The sequence below is a fragment of the Echinops telfairi genome, unplaced genomic scaffold (assembly GCF_000313985.2).
Source record: "Echinops telfairi isolate 266 unplaced genomic scaffold, ASM31398v2 ScPeMD7_34;HRSCAF=130, whole genome shotgun sequence".
Taxonomy (NCBI): Eukaryota; Metazoa; Chordata; class Mammalia; order Afrosoricida; family Tenrecidae; genus Echinops; species Echinops telfairi.
Window position 1 is genome coordinate 2,205,029 of NW_022103931.1, and position 21,407 is coordinate 2,226,435.

The 21,407-nt window shown below is 40.0% G+C and overlaps 1 long non-coding RNA gene across 4 annotated transcripts; it reads left to right on the plus strand.

Annotated features, from left to right (window-relative positions):
- The first annotated feature begins 1,931 nt into the window (after positions 1–1,931).
- Positions 1,932–17,253, plus strand: LOC123521677. 4 transcript variants are annotated; one of them, XR_006680062.1, is made up of 8 exons: positions 1,932–4,868; positions 7,245–7,337; positions 7,583–7,747; positions 8,175–8,303; positions 8,583–8,794; positions 9,715–9,874; positions 11,023–16,597; positions 16,779–17,253. It is a non-coding gene; the product is annotated as an uncharacterized LOC123521677 (long non-coding RNA). The 4 variants fall into 4 exon arrangements; XR_006680064.1 differs by having other exon boundaries at positions 11,023–15,980; positions 16,502–17,253; XR_006680063.1 differs by having other exon boundaries at positions 11,023–12,752; positions 15,851–17,253.
- Positions 17,254–21,407: the final 4,154 nt, after the last annotated feature.

Below are 21,407 nucleotides of genomic sequence, written 5' to 3' on the forward strand. Positions count from 1 at the left end.
AGGGCGTGCCCACAACTTTAATATCTGTTGGGCACTAATGTGTCAAACTGCACATGGTCCAGCCCATTTGAATAAACTTTGGCACACTGCTTACAAAACAGCAGTGGCGCTTGCATCTGCTCGAGTTGCTGTGTACCAAGCAAGGCCATGCTCCTGTCCACTCTGCTCTTCCCCTGTGCCCAGTGCCTTTGCCTTTTGGCAGAGTGCCCACTAAGTTAAAGATCCTTTTATTGGGGCAATCAAGGTAACTTTAATTGACCCCCCCAGCCATGTCCCTTGGACAATAATGTGTATAATTGCACACGGTTTGTCACATTTGAATGAAATTCTACCACTTTGCCCCATTTCTGTACTACAGTAAGTGTGCTGACTACTAAGAGCTCTATGTTGGCCTGTTATTGTACATGAGTACATCTTTACTATGTCCCGGTACACTTGAGAAAAGAATACTCCACCCCAATTCTTTTGTCTTTCAGCAAGGAGCACCACTACTTGAATATCACTTATTTGGACAGTCAAGGTACCTGGCTGTAATTGACCACAACCATGTCCTTTGGGCATTAGTTTCTTTAGTTTTATATGCATCATTCTATGTAAATGAGATTCCACACCCTTTTGTGATACGGCAAGGGTGCTGACCACAAAGCTTCTACTCCTGGCCTGTTGTGCATAGTTGTATTTTCACCCAAAAGCCCTTGAACTATTAAGTCCCTCTATCCCGCTCCGTTTGCCTTCAACCGGGAGTGTGCCTGGGCCACTCCACTTGATAAAAGATACCCGCACATCACTTTTACTGCCTTCCAGCAGGAGGAACCGTTTATTTGAACAGTCAAGGTTCATGGCTTTAATTGATCATGTCCATGTCCCTTGGGCATTAATGTGCATAATGGTTCATCCTAAGATTCTAACCCTTTCACACTCTTTGTGCAATACAGCAAGTGTGCTGCCCAAGCCTTTTAACTCTTGTCTGGCTATGGTGCATAACTGCATTGGTGCACAGCCTTGTGTACTCGAGCAAAGGCCCCTCCACCTAACTCCTTATACCTTGCAGCAGCGAGTACACACTACATAGACTCTTTTATTTGAACAGTCAAGGTACTTGACTTTAATTGACTCAAGCCATGACCCTTGGGCATCGGTGTGTATAATGGCACTTGGTGTAAGATTTTACCACCTCACACCCTTTTTTGCAATACCGCAAGGGTGCGTATCACTAAGTCTTTTCTGGACTTGTCATACATTTGTGCATGTTCCTGTGCACCGGATAAGGACACTACCCTATCCTCTCTATGTGCCCTTATATTAGTCACCCAGTGCCGTGTTCATCTCGGCAGAGAGCGCTCACTACTTTTACAGACTTTGATAATGTGGACAGTCAAGGTACACACCTTTAATTGGCCAAAACCATGATCCTTGAACATGAATGTGCATAACTGCACATGGTTTATCCCATTTGAATAAGATCCTGCCTTCTCATATCCTTTTGGTGATATACGGGTGCTAAGCACTAAGGCTCTTACCTGCCCTGTTGCACATAAATGCATTTATTCATGTTTTCTGTGCACTAGATATGGACACAATCCGGTCCTTACCTCTGCACCCCCATGGTTTTGCTTTTCAGTAAGGAGCGCTGACTACTTTGGGAACCTTTATTTCAGTGGTCATGGTATACTAATTGACCATAACCCTTGAACATGAATGTGTGTAAATACATATTCTTCATCTCATTTAAATACACCATATTTGCAATGCAGCAAGGGTCTTGACCACCAAGGTCTCTTTTCTTGGCCTGTTGCTATGCTATGCATAATTGCATTTGTTATGTTCTTATTCACTTGATAAGAACACAAAATGAGGAGCCGATATGAATGGCTCAAGTAGAAGGCAAATGTTTTAAGAATGATGAGGGCAACAAATGTACATATGTGCTTGACACAACGGATGGATAAGATTTGTGATAAGAATTGTACGAGCCCCCAATAAAGTGCTTTAAAAAACAACAACACTGCCTTGAACCTCTCCTCAGGTGCTGTTGCCTTTTAGCAGGGAACACCCGTTACCTTAAGATCCCTTTGCTACCACACATAAGGGACACAATTTTAATTAGTCACAACGATGTCCCTCTGACATGTATTATATAATTGCAAATGGTTTATCCTATTTAATAAGCTCGTCATCTTGCACCCCCATTTCACAGTATAGCAGCAGTGACCACTAAGGTCTCTCCTGAGCCTGTGAAGCACACAAATGTTTTTGTCACAGTTCTTGTGACAAAAAAAGATGCTCCCTTCAATTTCCCTTGGCTGTCCAGTAGCTGGTGCTCACTCTTGCTGACCTTCACACTTTCTATCCTATGTGAAATGGATAACATTATTATACAAAATTTGCAGTTTTTGACAACCCTACCACGTCCTGGACCATTGTACTTCCTTTGCCTTAATTCAGTGGCTAGTATGTTTGAGCCAAGGTCCCTTTTATTGGTGTGCAATCTGCATAATTGCAATGGCTGTGGTCTTCCCAATTACACTCAGGGCATGCGTACCTTTGCAGTGTAACAGCAAAGGCCCTCTTTGGATTGTTAATGTATTTTGCCCCAGTTCTGTGCACTACTTGAGGGCCCTGCCTACTTCCTTAATATTTTCAATGGATGGTTCTTCCTATTCAAGATCCTGTCACGTGAAAAGTTCATGTGTCGTATTTTCTACAAATGTCTTGCACCAGAACCCCTGTACACCCTCTTTGCTTTAGAGCAAGTACATGCTGCTGTTCACCGAATCCCCCTTCCTTTGGACTTTAATGTACATAAAATGATCGTTCATATATTTTGTTTTTGTATCTTCCATGTCCCCGTAATCCTGCATGATCCCTTCCTTTGGGAATATAATGTGAATAATTATATTTGTATGTGCACATGTACATTAGAAAATGACCCTATACCCCTACCACTGTATTTGGACTCCTGCTGAACAATGCTTACTATTCATGTTCTCAGCTCTTGAATAGTTAATGTGCACCAAGAACAATGGTGGAGAAAACTGGCCATTAGGAAGCATCCTTGCACCCTTTGTAAGGCATACTGACTACCTCAGGCCCCAGTTCACAGATTGCAAATGTGAATATTTGCAGTTATCCATGTCCCCTTCTGTTCAAGTAGGCCATCACCCCCTCACACCCCCTTTATATATTACAGGGGCCGCTGACCGCTGGACTATTAATGGACACAATGGCAATTATCAATGTTTTTGTTTCCCCAGCCCTCTTAGGCAAACACTCGACCTTCATTTCCCATGCCATAATAAAGTATAAACATGGCAGGAGGCTCTGATCTTACCCATCAAACTAGGACACCCATCCGCTGCTCCATTGTATAAAATCCCAATTATCCATGAGCTCATCCTTTATAAAAGGTCTCTCCCCACCCATTGCCTGCCCTCAACCCCTTGTTGTGGACTACTGCTAATACTCACAATCTCAGGTGTCCCTGTATCCCGCCATTGGATGAAGGCACGCTCTTCGCGTTGTTATGAGGGACTCTTGACTGGGCAAGGTCCTTTCCCTTGGATTGAAAAGGTTAACAGTCCTCGAGGTCATGGGTTTACTTACTTGGTCTTGCTGTAGTGCCTCTGTTGGACTTCCCTTGATCCATCCATTCCCACATACCCTTTGCATTGCTTTTGAGTAGTGCTGACCTCTCAAAGGCCCCTTGTTGGAATAATCTATGAACAGAATACTAATTGTCATAATTTTCTGCAATAACCATCAATCCAAGATCCCCTTACCACTTGGGTTGTTTGTGCAGTCGTGATTACCAAAGCAAGAATGGACTAGACGGCTGGGTCTTCACCTTTTTTTTCTGCATTGTTAATAGTTCCAATTATTTTCCATCCTGGGGGCAGGAATCCTCCTTGCCCACCTCTATTATTCACTGCTTCAGTATACAATATGGTTAAGGAAACTCAGACCCATGGAGTGGGATTGCTACCCTTTATTTTGGGTTTCAATATAGAGAACACTCAAAGTCTCAGGAAGGAGATTAATAACCTTTCCTGCATTCTTCCTTCCTAAGGAAATTCTGCTTGACCCAGAATTTGTTCTCTTTTTGTACATCCTATGGTGTGAATTGCCAGGATACAACAGAAAATCTTGCTGTTAATTCTTCACTTTTTAAGAAAGACATTTGGATTATAAGACTGAATAGATACCTAGTCATTTAATTTTGCTCGCTTGAAAATTCCATTTATACCAGATACTGGTGACCAATGTTTCTCAGTTTACTGAGGGTGGTGAGTCTGGATAGATCACTGTGGCTCCTGCTATTTTAATATTAGAGTTCTTGAGTGGCAATATTGAAAAGTTTCCTTGTTTGGGCTCTGCCACCATTAACTTTCAGAGAAACCACCTAAACTTTCTAGTTCTGGAGCACCAACGAGGGTCTCTGTAAAAGGAGCGGGTGAGAGAGCATGCTCTGGAAAAGCGAAGATCGCCGTATGTCATTTGCTTATTATAAAGTGGGTGTCCGGTTTAATGCTGCAACGCATATTATTTCTGCAAATAATTCAAAGTAGCCTGCAGCGCCACACCAGGAACGGTGGTGGTCTTGGAAATGATGGGACCTGGTTTCCTATTTAATTTGATAAGAAATGATCATAAGCGTCGATGGTGAGGTAGCTGCTTAGCATAAATGAATAGTATCATGTGCAAAATGTTTTGTGGTGGAGGAGTATTTAATGTGGAACTGCTGAAGCAAATAGTCATCACAACAGCAGTTCAATATCATCACTAAAAACTGAACAGCCACTGTTCCTGAGAGACGGATGTCAAAATAGCTGCCCAACTGCAAGAAGAATCTCAAGGCTCTTTAGAATATGGTAAGTACTATTGTCCAGACAATACATAATATTTTCCTGTTCTATTTTCTATCTCTTAGAAGCCATCCATGGCAAAGGCAGTTGATCCAGAAAGATTCTTTTCCTGTTCCTACCTCATTTACAATATATATCATCCATATATCTATCTATCTACCTACCTACAAGGATATGTTAAAAAGTATTGCTATCTATCTACCTACCTACCTACCTACCTACAGGGATATGTTAAAAGTATTGCTAAAAATCTCCCTGGTAGTCTGTGAAGGCAGGGAGGATGAGGTTGCTTATGGGAAAAGGACAAACAGAATACACAAAAAGAATTAAAAAGTCCTCCTCAAGACTGACTTGCAATGGAGTAGAGCTAGCTCTTTTGTCCTCCCCAATTCTGGTCTGATGGGTTCACAAAAGACCTATCTTAATTGTCTATCACATAGCTTTTCACAAAGATCTTTGCAGAAGTTACTCTTTCTGTTGAACTTGTCAATGGAAAGACCTAAACTACTGGAGGCTCTGTATATACAATGCTAATTAGGTAGTGCGCAGTCACAGAGACCCTTATTAAACAAATATCAAACTGTGAAGCCTTTGCTTCAACATTTCCTCTCGATATAAGTGTATGCATCTGAAGTTGATATGTCCATCGCTCTAACCTTTCCCTGAAGGATTCTGCACTTGTGTTTCTATACCACATTAAAATAGCAATTTGACATTCTTATGGACTCAAATTGTATTCCTTTGAAAACTTCTGGGCTTTTGAGAACAAACATAACATTGTCTGAAGGGGCAAAATCAGGACTGCAGAGTCCATGGGAGGAGGTTTCCAGTAATTGTCATGGACAGCCCTTACATACCCTCAAAGAATGAGCAAGTACGTTGTTATGATGGGGGAGGAAATCCCCAACAATTATTTCTTGGCCATTTTCTTAATAATGTAGTTGTCAATTTTCTTAAAACGTCTTCCTAAGAAGCCCCCCTGGCTGAAAACCTATCAAGATTACTTCTTTGGAATCCCCCGCAAATGGGCACTACAACCCGGGCTGACTTCTCTGTCGCAGTTAACTGGTTCGGCAGATCCCGTCAGATTCAAACAAGCATATTCAATGAGAGTACTTGTCTAACCACTCGCTCAGTGCTGATGCACGTTTCAACACCGTTTATTGGAAATTGATGGAGTGGAACCCTAGTTGCAATACTTTTTGACATCCTCATGCATCGCCATCTAAGCTAACCAGCAAAATTAAAGAATTAACCCTGTATCCAGCTCTGTGCTAGGTTACACAGAAGTGAGGACAGAAATGGTACCGTTCTATACATTCTAATTATTGAGATGGTTGTCTTGTTGAGCTAACAACCCAAGCCAAATCTACTGCCAAAGTTGATTTTGACTCAGAGCGGTCCTATAGGGTTTTTGACACAGCAAGTCTTTACAGGAATTGAGTGGCTGGTGGGCTTGCTTAACCCACAGCACCTTGAGTAAATATAAGCACACTTGAAATAACTTGACAAGAAGCGCTATCTTGCATGAATTAGAAATTAGAGCTCTTTTTAAAGGAGCCCATTAAGGTTTCAATTGGATAAAAAAAACCTCAAGAAGTTGTATTATTGAAGCCATCTGGGTCGTTCAGTGGTTTATTTCAATGTTATTTGAATTGGGGTATATACCTGACACTGGCTCTCTCTACATTTTATTCTACTGTCCAAGAAAAGATGGGTCAAATGCCCTTTTAGTTTGGGTTAATTTTGGCAGGAGGGTCACATAGGTACTTAAACTTACACTCTGGGGGAAAGAAGCTTCCCCTCTATGAAACAAAGGTCTAGCTGAGAAGATTTCTCAATATAAAACTTGACATATTTCTTATACATACATGAATCCTAGCAGGTACAATGGAACCATATAAATGAACTGGGCTTTCTCTTCCTGTTCATTTTAATTCAGATCCCTATTTCCTCGTAGAATTTTCTCCCCAAGAGCTAGGTGTTATTTGTCTGATTTTATACATAAATATGTGAGCATGTCTGTGTAATTGTCCAGGGGTTCTTGGAAACATCTTTTGCGACTTGATTCTTAAACTCCAATTAACGATTCCCTGTGTATGAAGCAGCTCTCAAAGGCATGTTTTCTGGGATCGTGAAGCATATATGTTTTGAGGAACACTGACTTAAAGTTAGTTATTTGAAGTGTTTTCCAATTTCCAGTTAACGGTTGTCAGTGACTCATCTTATATAATGAGTGTAGATGGGAACCCACAAACCTCCAGGGTTCTTATCACTCCAATTTGAGAAACACCGGTCTATGCTTATGAAGTCTTTTATTACTACTACTTGTCATTTCCTATCAACATGTAGTTGTAATAGTTACTTGATTTTGTTTTAAAGGGACAAATTCAGAGCTGGTTCTGAAGTACATGCCAGGAAGGAGGAATGGATCGATTTTACGTGGCTTGAAGCCTATACTGGATGGCACCCACGGTGAATACTGGTGTTTTGTTTCTATTTTATTGTTTGGAATAATCTTAACTCTTAAGAAAATTCTCCAATTGTGTCGTGAGTGCCCTGGGATTCTGGGCATCTTCAAAATTAAGATGGTCCCTGTGTTGACATTTATTGTGGCGCCACTGGAATACATAACAAAAGCAAAGACATTATTCCTTTAAAGCAATTTGATGTTTTCCTGGAGGACACAGAATAATTCTGCACGCTTTGATTTATGTCAGGTTAAAAGAGCAGTTTTGGCATCCTTCAAAATCACAACTCGGATGTCATGTCAGTGTGTTGAAGTCCATTCCTACTGAACCTATGGGACAGAGCAGAAGTGCTCTTGCGGATTTCTGATACTGTAACTCGAGGGAGCAGAAGGCCTTTCTCCCTCGCAACAGCTGGTAGGTTCCAACTGCTGCCCCTGCTGTTACTCACATTCTTTGAGTTTGGGGAACAAAAAGAAATCTGAAGGGGCAAGATCATGATTGATCTTGGGGTGGATGAGGTGAGGTTTCCCAATGAAACTCCTTTAGGACCACTCTGACTCTCCTGGGAGAATGAGTAGGGGAATTGCTGTGATTGGGGAAAAGAATCTTCGGCGATTCTTTCCTGGCTTTTTCCCTCACCAGTGTAATTTTCAAGACTTTGTTTTACTAAGTCCCTGTGATAATCCTGTGGCGGCCAAGATAAGTCTATCAACTATTACCCCTTGGGATCTCAAAAAAACAGTAACCTTCTGAGCAAACTTATTTGCCTTGAGTTTCTCTGGCCCAGCAGGTTATCTTGTAAATCACTCTTATTTGACTGAGTCCTGTTTTCCTTCTTAAGGATGCTCCGAGCACGTGCGACGTGACTGCAAACTGCTCTGAAAGCTGCGAATCCAGAACATCCTTCTGAGCATCTGTGCACCCTCCTGCTGATAGGAAGAGCTGGTTTGAAGACCACCTGAAGACAAAGGTAGCGCTTTTGGAGTTAATTATTGCGGCCCTTACGTGTTTGCTTATATATAGCCTCCTACTCCACTCCTTTTAAAAGTAGAGCATGCATGTTATGCACTGTCCAGCATTTATTTTCATGCTTGTAAGGCAACTGAAAATACCATGGCTTGGATCAGGTACACTTTTTAGTCCTCCAATTAACATCTTTGCGGTTTAGCACTTTAAAAGAGCTGTTTTGCAGCAAATTTACCCATTAGGCAAGTTTCAACAATGCATTTTTCTTTTGTCTCTTCTCCAGATCTTCCTTAAAATAATAGGCTTGTTGTCTTGGTGGTAGTGACCCATTCCCTTTGACGATCCTTTGGTGGAGATGGGGCATGAGGATCCTCCAGGGGAAAAGCTCACTAACACTGGGCAACAACTCTATCTAATCCAAGAGATTCTACTGAAGTGTTTTCCTGGCCCAGACAAGACAATGGAATCGCAAAAGACCTCCGCCACCTATCAGAGGTGAGTACTCTTACTAAGAACGCAATAAGTGTGCTCAATTTTTATGTTATTTCCCACGATATAATGAACTTATACATCTGTATATATATATACACATCAATATGAATTGATTTCATATTTCTCCTTATTCTGTGTTTGCACTGTCAAAAATAATTTCCTAACTAACTAACTTGGGAAGAATCTAGGTGCAAGATTGTCAAAAGTTACAATATGTAATCACATGGGTTAACAAGAGTTCGAAGTGGTAGAGTCCGACTTATAAACTGTCCTGCCTTTTTGGAGAATGTGGACATTTGCCACATTGGTGAAATTGATCAGGGACAAGCAGCAAGTAAAGCTGAGTGCTTACTTGCACTTACCTGGGGAAGCAGGGCTTAGAGGAGTGGAATGATGCCCTTTGGGGCAGCCCTGAAAGAAGTCCTGAAAGGACTTTGTAACATATCCCAAAGAACAACTGTACCCTGAGCATTTCTAGTTTGCACTACAATCCGTCTATTTCCATAAGTAAATCCTATCATCATTAATAATGTCTGAGTTCTGTGTAGCCATGGCTAAGAATAGAACCTAGAGGTGAAAGTAGAAAATAGTTAAAGACGACTCACTTAACTACTATTTAACTCACTTAACTCACAGTTGTCAAAGAGACTTTTTTCCTAGCTGATTGACATGTTAAACAAGATTCCATTCTTTAAGTAAATGATTGGTAGTGATATCTGCAACGACCTCACTAAGTGAAATTGGGCAAGTAATTTCCCTATTTGTGCCATACTTTCCTGTTCTGTTGCATGACAAAGTTTAGGTTTTTTCCCTAAGTTTTGGGGATGCGGTTTCATTAGTTTGAATCTTACATAACTCCAGGCCAGTACTGTTAATATTTCTTGATGTAATTTCCAATGTTTCCCCCTTCTGCTTTTTTGTAGCCCAAGACCATTTCTTCCTTATCTGCTAAATATCCATCCTAAAAGCAACGAACATGGGACTTCAGCAGACTCAGGAGATTTAAAGACATCAAAGGAAGTCAGCCTTTTACGTGAAGATCAACATGCCTGACACTCAAGCATTTTTGAATAGTAGAATGAAGTAAGTTGGTATTGTGATCATGTGATCATCACTCCAGAGGTTTGACTGCTGTAGGTAGTATAGAATGAGGTGTGTTGAATTTGAATTGGGTCAAATGTAAAATGGGAGTATGCTCAGGCTATCACATTACTAACTGGGTACACTATTGTAAATTCAGACACTTGACAGTCTACTTACTTGCATCACAGAGAGTTTTATCTTCTCTTTGTCTTGTCTGTGTATTATTCCATAAGCCCTTTACTCACTTCAAAGCCTAAGCATATATAGAAGCCTTAAGCATAGTTTTTAGTTCCTCTTGAAAGGGCTTGTCCCTTGGTCACTTTCATTTGTAAGAGAATCTAATGGCATTAGTGGCATTAAAATATAATTAGCATTTGAAAACCCCCCAGACCCAGGTGTGCAAACTAAGGGGATGAGGAAGGTTAAGGATACATATTAAAGAAAGGTAAGGAAAAAAAGAAAGGTAGAACTATAAAATGAAGTCACTGACTAGATACTGTGGCAGTCATTCTCAACCTGTGGGTCGAGACCCCCTTGGGGGAGGGGTCGAAGGACCCTTTCACAGGAGTTGCCCGATTCATAACAGTAGCAAAATGACAGTTACGAAGTAGCAATGAAAATAATTTTATGGTTGTGGGGGTCACCACAACATGAGGAACTGTATGAAAGGGTCGCGGCATGAGGAAGGTTGAGAACCACTGGTCTAAGGGCATTTATTCATTCACCTGGGGTATCTCATTTGGCTCTTCTGGAAATCCTAGTGACAGTGTTTGTAAAGCTAGGCAGTCCTTTGGTTTTATGACCTTTGGCAAATTAGAGACTTTTGATTTTTTTAAATGTATTTTGATGATGTTTAAACGAAATCATATATTTAAGATAAGTAAAGGGCCCATGGTAAGCAAGAGGTAACATAAGCCGCTTTATAAATTCATCTGACAGAATGTAACAGTAACCACTATTACCATTAGCTGGTCATTTTATGTTTTATAAGTATCTGTGTTGGTGCTTGCTGCTACTGTTGCATTTATTAGTATTGTTAGTGTAAATAGTATTGGCATCAGTAATCGCTTATTATGATTATTAATGGCCCTTTTTGTTTTCTTTTGTGGTCTTGTTTGTGATGCTTTGTGTGCCCGTCTGGCCCTCAGTGTATCTGTTCTCTTTGCGTCCAGCCCTCTCTTGCATATGTCTACTATTGCTTATCCATTATGTCTCTGTCTCAGTCTTTATTGTCGTGGCTCTTTCTGGTGCATGCAATGTCTCCATTCTCCCTCTGGCTACTTTCTGCTCTGAGTCTTTGCTTCCTCTTCTGTCATTGCTCCTTAGAATGCTCTGCTTTGTGCCTTGTCTTCCATGTAGCTTTCAGGCTTCGTCTTCCCTGTGGCTTCTCTTACTCTCCTATGGCTTGCTCTTCTTTCACTCTTGAATGTCTTCTGAGCTACATGTTGTCTTCTTTCTGCTCATTTCTTGTTCTGCCTACTTCTCTTTCTCGCTACCCTCTCCCCTTCTCCTTGCTAGACTTCTCCTTTTTCATTTTCGCCTTTCTTGTGCTACTTCTGTTCATCATCTATCATTTCTCTTCAATACATCTCCTCTGCCTCTCTTGGGCCATTTTCTCTCTTTTCCTTCTCTGCGTGCCTCAGTGTTTCTCTGTTCTTTGTTTTTCACTTCTGCGTTCATCTCTGTATTCTCTTGCATGTTCCCTTCTTACTCAGTATGTCAGCCTCTTCATCAGTCTATGTCTCTCCTCTTTGATTTCATGTCATCCTCTCACCTCCGATATTCCTGTGTCTACGTATGTGCATGTGGAAAAAGCTTCCTAACCCCTTCCCAGTAGGTGTGCAGTGTCAGCTATCAAAAGTTAAGCATCGCAGAGCTGTTTTCTAACTGCCAGGCTGACTGTGAGATGATCCGACATGAAAAGAAGCCCCAACGCTGTGGACTGAAGTACAATCCCACACCTACAAAAGGCAGAAGATAGAAAGTTCAAAATAATGGATAAAAGGCCAAAAACAGAAGACTGATGGTTTGACACCGGAGGACTAAAATAGAACACCTGTGTCCCAACATAAATGCGCTTAGCCCTGAAAGGAACAAAAGCCTGGCGAGCTAAGATGGACAGAAGCCAGCTAGAGATCCACGTGAGGCTCAAAGCATGAAAGCCAGTATTCAAGAGTCAGGGTTCATGGAAGGTTCAAGATTCAAGGATGCAAGCCAAGGACTGTAGACTTAAAACAGGCAGAATGCCCAAGGAAAACAGATACCTCAAGATCTGAGGCGGGAATCTAGAGGCCTAGGACCCAGAACATATATGATCCCCAAGACCAGAGAAAATACCAAGATGGGAACCTTAAACCTCAGCTTTCCTCAGCTCTTTTCTATCGCTATACTTTTAGATATGTGCAGTTCTCCCCTTCTAGTTCTCCTATCTCCACTTAGACCTTTTTTTTTTTTTTTTAAAAAAAGGTTTTTTTTTTTTAATGTTGTGATTACTTTAAAAGAATATATCTTTACTTGAGGGCCACATCAAAGATTGGTGATATTATACGTTTTGGGGGCATTTCCCCTTTTTTATTATCATCTCTGCATTTGACAGATATGTCAATATCCAGTCAGTATCCAGTCTGGATTGAGCTATTCCTCTCAGGAGCAAGCCTCCACAGGTGACACTGTATTGAAGTCCTCTTTTTCCTCAGAAGCCATAGGCTGATGAGACGAGGGAAGGGATAAGGCTATGGAGGGAGGGAAAAGTCTCAGACTATCTGGAAAACATATGAAGAGATGCTCCAGGCCACTGAGAAGAGTAAACAAGAAACACTCAGATACGCCAGCTTCCTGAGAAGCACCAGCTAACACCACCTAACTTCTTAGAGCCTGGGTGAGCAAAAGTCGTAAGATTGGATATTTCTATGGGTGGGTATAGAAAGGGTGATTGGGTGTAGGACAATGTGAAGCCCCAACGACACAACACACACACACACACACACACACAACCTAAACTCCCTGCTCATCCTAGTGGCCAATTGATGTGGTGGATTCATACCCACCTCTAGACTTAAAACAGTAAGAGGAACTGGGAATATTTTGCCGGTTTAATCCTTTCCTTAATTTCACCCCAATGAATGCGGGAAGGTGGCTTAAAGATAACACAGATGAAAGTACTTTTCGAGCTAACATATTAGAGGTAGCATATTACAGCCACAGATAGCCTTTGCAAATGCATTGTAAGCTGTGCTACATCATGTAAGTCCGGAGTCAGCACAGCGTGTCTATGAAAGGTCCCTTAATAAGTATTTTAGGCACTGGAGGCCACATGGTCTTTGTTGTGAATTCAGTCTTTATAATTCTTAAAAAGTGATCAATCCATTCTTAGCTTGGGAACCAAGTGGAATGGCCTGGGAGCCATAGGTGTACCAATCCCTGATATATATGCCAGGAACTGACTATGCACTGGATAATACAAATTTCCTCTTCTTTGCTTATCCCTGTGCTAGGATACTGGAGATGCAGCATGGTTTTTGACCACCTTCAAGTGGATCAAGGAAAAATACAAATATATGAGTATGCCTTGTAAACTACAAAGAATTATAAAAAGAATGATTTTCAGCATTTGATAAAAGCATATTGATTTATTTGTGCTCTTGTGCTAGATATTATAGGCACAAAGATTAAAAGAAGTATGAATAGAAAATCCTTAAAAATATGTAATACTATATACATGTCAGTACAAGATGTTGGACAGATTTATATATTGGTGGCCAACATGTTTCTGATGCAATGATTTTTTCAGTATAAAGATAAGATTTATAGTACTGCAGATACCTAGAAAAGAAAACAACATGTGGGAACTGCTTAGAAAATATAAAATATACCACATATGTAAGGATTAAACTATTGTGGTCATCTGGGGGTTGCCACATGCCATGCTAGTTGGCTAGAGGTACCAGAGAGGAAAAACAAGTACTATTATTTTTGGAGAATTCTAAATTTCACAAAGTGCTTTATAACGAAAATACTATACCAATGGGCTGCATTTTATTAATGCATATTCATTACTTACTTTTCAAGTACTGTTTCTTATGTTTCAAGCACTGTGGATTCCATAATTATCCCAAACTGTAAGTGAAAAGTTTATGTCAAAGACTTTTTAGATGTTATGCATTTGGTACTTGATTCAATCATAATTTTTTGAGGACTGTCAAATGGAATTATTCCTTACCATTATTTTCCCCCCCAGATAACAGACAAATGTAATGGAGGTAAATATGCTCTGAACCATAAAGTGCTATATAAATTAAGATATTACATGTTTTCTGTATGAAGAAAGCTTTCTGTGAGCTAGACATTCTCTGTATAAGTTTTATGTACTGTGCTCACAGATAAGACATGAAAATTTTCTCTAGCATGTAAATTATCCAAAGGTAATTTGCCAAATTAATAGTACTTAAACTGGGTGCTAGAGATCAAATTAATTCTTAATGTGTTAAGTTTACATAAGTGAGTGAATCTATATTGATTTTTTTTTACTATGGGAAATTCGTATAGGCACTAAAGAGCTATACAAATGATTTCCCGTCATTTCATTGTGCTCCCAGCTAAGACTAAGAAGATCTTGGCATTTTATGAACAGGAAAGCACCATGCAAATGTAGCTTTTACACAACTTGGTGCTAGAGCATCCCAGTTGCCATTACACTTTGGGGGAAAAAACCAAGTAGAAAGATCGGTCTGAGGAAGGACTGTTATGGCCATACTACTAAACCCTGCTCAGCACTGGGGGTACAAAGATAAACCATCTGGATTATTTCCTAGGTAGAAGAAAATATGTGTAGAATTGATTTGTAAATTGTAAACTGCTACACATCTATGAGCGATCTCTGCTGGATAAATATATTTACATACTTACGTTTAACTATCATTAATCCCCAGAGAGCAAATGGAGTATGGAATTATTATTAAGCCTATAACAAAGAACTGTATATATATATTCACAAAAGCTACTGTGCTACATAGACTTAAGGAATTCACTGTTGACTTAATGAATTCATGCTGCTTATTTGCTATGAGATAGACCATTGTCTATAAGACTGGTTTTCTCATGGGGCACTCACAGAAAGAAAAGAATTCATGGATGTGAGATGTAGGCTAACCACTGCTGAGTTTACTTAATGATAAGAATATAGGGGAGGAATGGATTTGATTCACCAATGTAAATGTCAGTGTCTTTAAATACTAAGATACTTAAATAAATAAACATTGGCCTGGCCTAATTTAAGAGAAAATTTTTAAGAAAGGGATTGTAGATTTCCAGTTGCCTATTTGCCAAACCTGGAGGTGAAGTATTATGCTAAGTGAAATAGATTTGATCCCCAAGGCACTTAATCTGACTTGCGGAAGAAATAAAAGATATTACATGGAATTATTTTAATGAACTGAAATGCTTGTAAATGTCAAGGCATTGGACCACCTCCTAGACTGAAATAAATCTTGATTATATTGGAGAGTACAATATAATAAAAAGTTACTTTCACTCCATTCTGAATGTATTTTGTTGGAGTGTCTTGGGCTTAAGACCTCTTACCAGATTCTTAGTGGAACCAAAACGTTTTTTAATAAATGTATTCCCAGAACATTTGTAACCTTACAAGCACTTTTCTTATTAAAGGCATGGTTTAGTTTCTCATTGCTTTTTACATTTAAACATCTACCTCTCTGGCCACTAGAATAAGCAGGAAGCTGGTTATATACTGAGCTTGCTCCTGAAGTTACAAGAATTCTTATGAAAATAGACACTGTATTTTTTCCCTCTTTAAATATGGCTGCAACCACTATTGGGCAGGAGGAGGAAGGATAAAGACTAATAAATTCCCAAACCAGATTCAGGAATATGAATACATCACATTCAAAGTCACGTATCAGTTTTGTCTATTTTTAAGTACTTTCTCTGTTTGCTGACCAAAAGTATTTGTCGAAACAGATTCCTTTCAGGCATCATCCCCAGAGGACAAAATTGGAGATGGAGACATGATTTCTCTTTTGCAATTGCTTCTACCTTTTACCTTAGAAATGCTACTCTTGCTATCAGAACCTGCTCAAGAAAAGGTTTGGTATGTTAGCATGTCAATGGGTGGTGACATTAGCTTACACATGTTACCCTGCTGGTTTACATGTTAAGTTATGAATAATTAATTAAAATTGGAGCTAATTGGCAAAAATTGGAGGACAAAAAGATGTACAAACACTTTAAATTTAGGTACCAGGCTTTGACCTTTTCTATCTTTAAATCACTCTGAAGAGGGTGGGCTAGGAGGAAGAGTGAAAGGAAAGGTCAAACCTGTTTGCGGAGAGCAGCCAGCCTTTGATTTTGGCTGGGCTCAGTCTGAATCAGGGACATGGCAGTAAGTTTCGACTGGTTTTTGCTAAAAGCATTATTTGGGAGAAATCGTTTTGACTGAATGCTTATAAGTTAAACTTGACTTAGCTCAAAGTAGAATTTATTAATTGAATCAATGTGAGCTCTTCATAAGGTGCCTTCAACATAAGGTGGCCAAAATTCACTGTAAAGGGTGAGGACGTTATTTATTGTTCATTGTAATTCATTTCAAAGCATCTAAACTTTTTTACATAGCAAGTCAACAATAACATCCCTAAATGGAGGAGGAAATAAGATTAATGAATGGCATTGGACAATTGGCAGAGGAAGAAAGTTTAAAGAGGATCGGGGGTAAAGTTTTTGTTTTTTTCCTTTGTATACTTTTAGTTAAGTATCGGATACATTTGGAATATTAATGTCTAGCTTTTAATGTGGAATATGCTGGATTTAGTAACACTCCCCCCCTTTTTAGGTGGGGGTGGGAGGTGCATTGTTAGAAAGGAGAAAGTAACTACAAGCCTTCCTTTCACAGTTTCTGTCTACCACTCCTGATTAATCAAGAGTAAAGGACATGTGACCACCACCTGCTTCTGATGAATGGAGTGAACCAATCCATTTTTAAGGAAAATGACTTCATCTTCATTCTTCATCAAAGGAAACTATGCCCAAGTTCTAGAGACATTTTGACTTGTGAACTCATGTGATATGCTGAATCTCTTTCGACCCTTAAGTGTGCTGACGCTTGATGTCTTAGCAGAAGTACTTTTCTGACTACAAATCGGTTTTTCTACCTTATAGTTAGTTTAAAGATAAATGCTGACACTCAACATGAGATCTTGAACTTGATCTGAAGAAACTATATTAAAGTTTCATTTGCCCGAGTTACCCTATCCCTAAGCAAGTAAATAATTTCATCTTTATCCAAAGCCATATATATACATGTTACAATGGAGATAAACTGGGGAGTTTCTTGTCTAATGGAAAATAAAATACTGTTTTAAACCTTTGCACTTTTTCGGTTTTTTCCTTTTTGCTTTTTTGTTGTTGTTTTTTAAACGTGAAAGTGGAAAGCTTAATTTTGTTTGAACGAGCAAGAAGCAAGGCAAACTCCCTAAAAGGGTCGACAGTTTTATGTTTACACCAGGAAATCAATTGTACAATCATCACCACAATCCTGATAAGCTATCACATCATTTATTGTTGCTATTCATCTGCCTCTTCTATGCGTCACAAACTAGGAAGCAGCAAAAAAGAAAAACCACACACACACATATATAAAGACCACTGGCAATATTAAAATAAGCCAGAGAGAAAACCTGTCGAGAAACAAAAGAAATATTTAACCTGGAACAAATCCAGAATGGGTAAAGAGGGAAATCAAATGACCAGGTATATTATACCATAGTTCCATCTTCCAGAATCAAGTTTACAATAAACTGTCTGGTAGCAAGGCTGTTTGCATCCCTTGACTGATGTCAGAGGGGATCTGCCAGAGGCTTAATTCGAGTAGAAATAGTCCTAATCCAAACATCTGTCCTGCTAAAAGACAGGTAGTTAACAATTTTAGATGAAAAGTTATAACAAGTAGCACATTTGGGCATAGTTAAATTGTATTTGCAGGTGAGTCATCATTGAACCAGCTCCTCATAGATCAGGGTAACTGAAATACTTCTTTAAATTTTCAAAGCTAAAATGCCTATAGCTTTCTACTCCCATAAACAGTTATTGTCTTGGAAACCCACAGGGGGTCGATGTGAGACAGCATTGCCTCAGATAGCAATGAGTTTAATTTTGTTAACGTAAAATCTCACATGCTTCTCATGAGAGCTTTGGCTAATGATGGGTTAGTAAGCCATCAAATAATGTAGACTACGGTTTACATGTCAAACTTTCCCACTGCTTAAATTACTACAAAGAAATTATTAGTTTGCCTTTAGGGTCTGAGGATTTAATTTGCTCCAGTTTTTAAGAATGCATTCCAGAGGTTATGTCTGGAAGTAACCTTTGGCTTCCCAACTGAAAAAGAGCAAAGGAGAGACTATGATATTGACTTCCAGCACCCTCTTGTCTTGGTTTTATTTAAAAGCCTCTGTGGGAAAGGACACCCCCTTTCCAAACCTGGGCTTCCAGAATTAACCGGTTCTTACTGGGTAACCTTTATCTGGTTAGGCCTACACATCCCGAACTTTCAAGAAACTACTTCAATTTCCCGGATGGGAATTAGTGAAGAGAAGATGGTAGGTCCAAAGACCTTACAGAGCTTCTGTGATTTACAAAAAATGCCAGCCCAGTAAAGATTATCACTTGAGGATCAAAGAATTTTCATGAGTTCCATAGATCATTGGAGGGTTGTGAAATTCTCATAGGACCCATAAATTAAAACTGAATCTTGGTTTTTTTCCCTCAAGCTTGTGGAGTAAAGTGGCCTGAGAGACAATTCCACACCTTTGTAAGAGTTTTTTGCTACCACCACCAAGCTAACTGGCTCACACTCATAGGCAAGGCTAACCTACAAATGCTCATGAGGGCAGATAGCCCCATCTTCTCTCCCTGGAGCAGCTGCTGGTCTCAAACTGCTGACTACAGGTAGTAACCAAATGCACAGCCCACCAGTACGCCTTGCTAATGTTTTAAAGAGACAGGCATCTTAATGGTTGGATTTCCACAGTGTTCTAGAGATAACAGCTTTGCCCAGATCTGAATGGATTAAATTGCAGCAAGCCCCTTATTGAGTACTGACATAAAGAAAAACCCTTAAATGCCCACATTTTTTTCCTTCATCAAGACCCTTCAGGCATCCTCAAATTATGGCCCGCTGAGGACATTTATCTGGCCTGCAGGGTGTTTTTTGCCCCGTTTGTTTTTTTACTTCAAAATATGTGCAGTGTGCATAGGAATTTGTTCATAGTTTTTTTTTTAACTATAGTCCGGCCCTCCAACGGGTCTGAGGGACAGTGAACTGGCCCCTTTTAAAAAGTTTGAGGTTCCCTGCTTAAATAAACAGTGTTCTGGCAATTTGGATCAGCTGCACTTCCTGTGCTCCCTCACCTTTCAGAGTTCCAGCAATCTTGATTTAGTCTGGTGGCTTTCAACTTAAACTTGTTTCTGCAAAAAATTTTTTGTTAAGTATTTTAGTGGGTTCACAAAGCAAAGGTTTATCTGTAGGTGAAAAAGCTTAAGATGGCTAAGGTGAAGTCCCAGTAAAATTACATAAGTGCATTATATTTTGAAAGTCTTAAGTGAGAAATTCACAAACTAATGCAAAGTTGAACAAGGTTAATCAAAAATCAGAAAAAACATCAGACCAAAAAGAAATATAATATGCAAGGCTGAACATTTCAGATATAACATCTTATTTAAAGGATCAAACCTTGTGTTATTAATCAGTTGCACAATGTGCGCAACATTTTCTTGAACTGGCTATGAGGTCTATAAACCCAATGCCATCGAGTCAATTCCAAATTATAGTGACCCCACAGGGCAGGGCAAGGCCTACCTCTTTAATTTCTGAGCCTGTAATTTAATATTTTGCAGGTACTGTACCTTAATGTATAACCACGGAGCCTCCAAGGCCCCTCCCAACGGAAAAGTTTAGCTGCTTTGGCTAGAGTTGGCTACAATTACAAAAAGGGGCTTTCTTTTTCTTTTCAGTCATTCATGCTTTTTCTTTTGCAGCTTCAAGGTTGGTTTTGGCCAACTTTGTATTTAGTATTCTGTAGTTGCTTAAATATGAGGGAGGGGGAGAGCGAGGCTCTTGCAGATTCCCAAGGAGGTATCAGAAAGGCCACCCCCAGAGCCAGCAGGACCCTTTTGTTTGGGGTTTTCTGAGAGAATAGCACTTTCCTTAAACAAGCATCTGGGCTCAGATTCTCCACCCTGGGAACATTTTGAGATTTCCGTTGGAAGACACCCTGACATTTTAAAGAGCAAAAGCAAACTCAACCACCCTTCTCATAGCTAGCTCATTGATATAGGCAGAATGAGTCGGGTCTCCATTTTAGAAGGCTAGAAGTCTGTGGAAGATTTCAGTATTGCTGGCCTCATTAACTGGGAAGAATCAAATAGGAAGTAGCTTTCAGGGACACTTAAGAGAATTACAGCCCCCAAGTCAAGCTTTATCCATGAAAGAAGGGTTTTCATATGCTAACGAGCCTCTGGCTGGCAGAGCTTCTTGAGATGCAAATACCGGTAACCCTGTTCTGAGAAGCTTCTAAACGCGGAGGTTATAAAAATCTTAAAAATAAAACTCGTTCATTATTTTACACAGCTTTTATAGTAACCCTTTAAGCAAAAAAAAAGAGATAAACATACTATTTAGCAGATAACTTACAGATCTTGATCCTAAAGTTGATATAAACCAGTTTGATTCATAAGCACGCGATTGTTATAAAATCAAAATTAAGCTTTTAAGTTAGCAAAGCCATATGCACTTCCTCTAGTTAGCATCTAGAAGTAAAACTCAGATATTTGGCACCGCCATCGGAGGCAGTTGCAGTCCACGTTGTTTTACAAATAAACCGATTACGCGGAATGCCTGCTTTTCGTCCATTTAAGAATACAGCCCCAATTAATTCATTTTTAAAATACTCCAATTCAATGTCCTCCATTTCAGATTCCGAACATTTGAGGGCAAAGGAACAGAAACCTTAAAACAGTTTAAGAAAACAGCGAGTGTAGGTTTATTCTAACCCGATTTTACAGGGGTCGGCGAGGGGAAAATTTAAAGCCATACCTCCCGAGCCAACACAGACAGACAGAGAATCCGTTTCTCTCAATTGTTCGCTTACCGCGGAGAGCAGACCGGGTTCCTAGCGGAGACAGGAGATTCTGGAAGCTGCTCACAGCTCCTTCCAGCTGCAGGTGCTGGACAAACTCAGCGCCCCCGTTTTTGCTCCGGGTCTGACCGTCCTGTTACTATTCCTGCCTTCCCAAAAGATTCACTTTGAGAGGCACAGAATGGGGTTTTCGCATAAAGACATTTTATAACGAATCGGGGGTGGGGGGCAGGGGTAGGCGTGGGCGAGGGCAGGTTTGGGGAAAGAGAAATCACTCCACTAACCTGCACACCGGACTCTCCTGCTGTGCTTCTTTCTACCTGCCCACGTGAAACCAGATTTTAAAATATTCATTTGGAAAAGGAAACTCCACTGGATGTAGCAAG